Consider the following 5,299-nt stretch of genomic DNA (forward strand, 5'->3'; position numbering starts at 1 on the left):
GCAGGTTCTGTTTACAGCATCATGATGGTCGCATCCGTGTTTGGCGACATCGCGGTGAACGCACATTGGAGCCGTGTATTCGGCATTGCCATACTGGCCTATCACTCGGCGTTATGGTATGGGATGACATTGGTTACACGCCTCTGTCACCACTTGTTCGCATTGACGGCACTTTGAACAATGGACGCTACATTTCAGATGTGTCACGACCCGTGGCTCTACCCTTCATTCGATCCCTGCGAAACCCTACATTTCAGCAGGATAATGCACGACCGCTTGTTACAGGTCCTGTACGGGCATTTCTGAATACAGAAAATGTTCGACTGCTGTCCTGGCCAGCACATTCTCCAGATCTCTCACCAATTGAAAACGTCTGGTGAATGGTGGCCGAGCAACTGGCTCGTCACAATACGCCAGTCACTACTCTTGATGCAATGTGGTAAAGTGTTGAAGCTGCATGGCAGCTATACCCATACATGCCATACAAGCTCTGTTTGATTCAATGCCCAGCCGTATCAAGGTGGTTTTTGTGGGTACTGATTTCTCAGGATCTATACACCCAAATTGCATGAAAATGTAATCACATGTCAGTTCTAGTATAATATATTTGTCCAATGAATACCCGTTTATCATCTGTATTTCTTCTTGTTGTAACAATTTTAATGACCAGTAGTGTATTTGGAAACGCGTCTCCCGCCTCTTAATGTCACTTTTGTAAACTGTACCTCTAAATAACCTTAACGTAGATCAAACTCACGATAATGAGGTCTTTTTCAGCGCTTCTACCAGCAATAGTCTTTAACATTATCGTGTTTTACCGTCGGACACGGTGACCACTCATTTACGGAAGCGGACAACAGTACTGATTTTGTGGCCCCTGTGGTAATCATCATGTTACCGACTTTATTAAATATTTTTGACTCTGTTCTTTTCCTTCGGTCGTACACTGCCTGCGAGATATGTGAAGCACCTTATCGGGAGGAACTAACGAAGCTTCCCAGGTTAGAGGATATATGATGTCATTTCAGTGATTGCAAAGTCGTGTCGAATTTACGAAGAACTTGGCTGTATGATCCCATTTATGACGTTGTACACAGATCTGGCGTAGATGCATGCTCACGTTCTGTTGGAAAGGATGTCTTAAAGCCGTTGTTTCCTCTCCTGGGGGTAGGTTGCCCACAACTGTTCTAACTGGTCCTTCATATCCTACAGATTGGCACGATGACGGAGACGAGAGCCGACCTGGTCCCGCAGATGCTCTATCAGGGGCAGATCTTCCGCAGGCGTGTATCAACATCTAGCAGACGTCTTTTGTATTAAAAAGCGCTTCAGCTGTATTCAGCCTATATTTTTGGATTACATAGCTGTGGCTGCCACACCTGTTGTCTGCAGATACCACAGACAGTCATTAGTGTCTCGTACTATGTGTGAACGAGCATATTTCTGCTGAGAAAGAGCACATCGATACTGTCGTATGGCAGATAACACATGAGGACGTATCGTCAGAGTTCCCGCAATCACTACCGGCCTTGACCTCACCAGCTTGACCTCAGCAGCGATTCATCGCTGAACACAGTGAAACGCCAGGCTTCAGCATTCCTTGCTTCCCGGTCGTAGCTCCATTTCAAAAGTAGCTGTTTGTGTTGTGGTGTTACTGGCAGCTTGTGCGTGGTTGGTAATTCCCTAGTGCGCCTGCTTCTAGTCTCTACCAATACTGCAGGGTGACACAGAATGTTGCGGGTTAGGCCATTACATGTTTTCGAATGGCAGACGTTGATGTGAATGGCTTAAGGTGAGCACGGCGATCATCTTCTGTTGTGACATTAGATCAACCGGAGCCTTGGCGAAGAGTATGGTTGCCCCCACGTTCTCATGTAGTACAAAAATCGGGCCAGTGCCACATCCGCATGTTCCACAAAACTGGGTATTGCACACATCTACCAGCCGACCAAATCGAGACGCACAATCAGGTACTTCTCTAACTCTGACAGGTACTGATAATGCTGTCTCACACGGATGCGTGGCATCTCCGCGTCCATAACAGCGATCAGTCAATACCTAACGCTGTTTACGCCCATCGTATACTTTACCAGGCCTGCTAACAACACCACATACGACAACGCTAGTGTGTTCTGGTGACCGTTCGACCTGTTACAGAGAATTGCAACTCAAATCAGTTTATGTATTCGCAGATGGTGTGTACATGTACGAAATTACGTTGACTTCCGACCAATTTTCTGTCAGGCTGTGTATGTCTTCCAATCAGCAAACTATTTTGGAGTATAAATGTCTCCTAGATCATAAAAATACCCATGGCAAATCGCAGATAAGTGTGTATTGTGACCTCTGAAAAATGTTCATTTTATTTCCACATTACTCAATAATACAACAAGCACAGCAGTCAAAGTATGTTACCGTAGACGCGTAGCGAACTGCTTCTAGAGATTTAGTGCAGTCGACAAAATCTTAGACGTTGCGTGGAGATAGTCAAGTTAGCGCTAGGCGTGTGACCTGCCTTGTCATGAAACCCAGCTGAATTAATTTTTTTTCTTTTTACCACGTGAGCAGATTAGGTATGGAACTAACTGTTTCTCGACTCCGGCTTGACAGTATAACTTCGTCGCTACAGGAGTCTCATTATTTGTTGCATAAGAAACTGTCGACTATTACGTTTGACAGTGATGGGGATTATTGCCACTCAGAAAGAACAAGGACGCGAAAGAAATTATCACTCGCATTTTGTAAAATACCTTTACTGACATTCGCCTAACATAATACTGATAAATCACGGAAACCTACATCCCGGTGGCCGGACGGGAATTTAAGTTCCGCTCTCTCCGATGAAAGTCGTAATCATTTCGGTCACACAATTCACCACTTAGTTACATTCCATTCCCATCTTCTGTTCATCGTTTTTACAAATGCTGTGCTGAAAATAACATTTATTAATAACTTGCATCCATTCGTTACAGTCTTCTTACCCCATCAGTAATTTCAGTTTGCAAAGGTTGCTTACATAATTTTTTTCCATTTATTATTTTGTTTTATTCCTTATGTTAAGTGATAAATTTCAGTACACTTAAGTAAAACAAAGAAACCTGTCTGAACATAAATGTCACGTAGGCACAGCTGAAGTTGGTCTACGAGAAAACTTATAAATATCTGACTCGACCTATGAAGTAAATTTTTAAACCATTTGCCTAAAATATTCCTTGACTGGCTGCCACCCAATACAGTGTTAGTCCTTCGTATGGTCAGTAAAGGTGAATGCGACCGGATATTCTACGTATTTTTTATCAATTTTTCAGCCACTACTCCTCATATATCAAATACTTATCAACATTCCACAACTGCAATACCAAATAGAATACGTTCAGCAATGTAACACTACTTTTTTTTCTTCTGCGTCCTCCATTCCAGCCACACCACTCTGTGGTCTACGTCTTATGCAACATCACTCTACATTCAAGAGGAAATTAAACAGTCATCTGTTATCACCGAGGTAGCTTTCCTCTCGACACATCTCAGGAATTTTGTCCTATGCAACTGTCAAGCAGTATCTGTGTTACATTTTCAATACTACCCACGCTAGTCTCAACCCTACAGCTTTTCGTTTTCTTCTATCTACTCTGTCAACTTTGTCGTTTCTTGCTATTCCTCTGACCAAAAAACTTCTTCTCAACGTTTCATTTCTTCTGTACTGCCACTCTACGTTTCTCTTAGATGCTAGTACCCACATCTGACAGCAACGCAATGAGGAAATTGGTAATAAAATGCTAATAAGACTGATATTTGTTTTATCACATTCATTACCAGATTTACAGTTTTATCATTAATACTAATAATAATGAAAAGTCTCTCTGTACTAAAGCCAGAACTTATTAAGTAAACGCAGTGGCAGTGTTCTCAACGTCAGCATAGACGGGCCTGCTCCATGCCACCGATTCCTACTACTATCACCAAGGAATGTAGATCTGTTGATGATCTCTGTAGCAGATCTAAAACGCTCATCCACATGATGTTGTTGTTGTTGTTGTTGTGGTCTTCAGTCCTGAGACTGGTTGGATGCAGCTCTCCATGCTACCCTATCTTGTGCAAGCTTCTTCTTTTCCCAGTACCTACTGCAACCTACATCCTTCTGAATCTGCTTAGTGTATTCACCTCTTGGTCTCCCTCTACAATTTTTACCCTCCACACTGCCCTCCAATGCTAAATTTGTGATCCCTTGATGCCTCAGAACATGTCCTACCAACCGGTCCCTTCTTCTTGTCAAGTTGTGCCACAAACTCCTCCCCAATTCTATTCAATACCTCCTCATTAGTTATGTGATCTACCCATCTAATCTTCAGCATTCTTCTGTAGCACCAAAATTTCGAAAGCTTCTATTCTCTTCTTGTCCAAACTATTTATCGTCCATGTTTCACTTCCATACATGGCTACACTCCATACAAATACTTTCAGAAACGACTTCCTGACACTTAAATCTATACTCGATGCTAACAAATTTCTCTTCTTCAGAAACGCTTTCCTTGCCATTGCCAGTCTACATTTTATATCTTCTCTACTTCAACCATCATCAGTTATTTTGCTCCCCAAATAGCAAAACTCATTTACAACTTTAAGTGTCTCACTTCCTAATCTAATTCCCTCAGCATCACCCGACTTAATTCGACTACATTCCATTATCCTCGTTTTGCTTTTGTTGATGTTCATCTTATATCCTCCTTTCAAGACACTGTCCATTCCGTTCAACTGCTCTTCCAAGTCCTTTCCTCTGACAGAATTACATTGTCATCGGCGAACCTCGAAGTTTTTATTTCTTCTCCGTGGATTTTAATACCTACTCCGAATATTTTTTGTTTACTTTACTGCTTGCTCAATATACAGATTGAATAACATTGGGGAGAGGCTACAACCCTGTCTCACTCCCTTCCCAACCACTGCTTCCCTATCATGCCCCTCGACTCCTATAAATGCCATCTGGTTTCTGTACAAATTGCATCCACATATAAAAAGTAAAAACTTATAAGCGACCACGACTGTTTACTAAATACATTATATTGTAAGGAACAATTTTCGAGGAAGGATGAAGGCAGAGCAGCGACCAAGCGGCGTCTGCATCGTGTTGCGAAATGGCTCGAAGCGCAAGTGGGACTGAGTCCCTGCCGCTGGCAGTCTTATATAGCGGCGGCAGAGGTGCTGATCCTCTAGAGGTGTGCATCACTGGGTCTTCCACTGCTGGCGTCTCACAGACGTAACGACGCCCAATGGGATAGTATTGCTACGTGATATCCTGACC

Source organism: Schistocerca nitens, chromosome 5, assembly GCF_023898315.1.
Source record: "Schistocerca nitens isolate TAMUIC-IGC-003100 chromosome 5, iqSchNite1.1, whole genome shotgun sequence".
Taxonomy (NCBI): Eukaryota; Metazoa; Arthropoda; class Insecta; order Orthoptera; family Acrididae; genus Schistocerca; species Schistocerca nitens.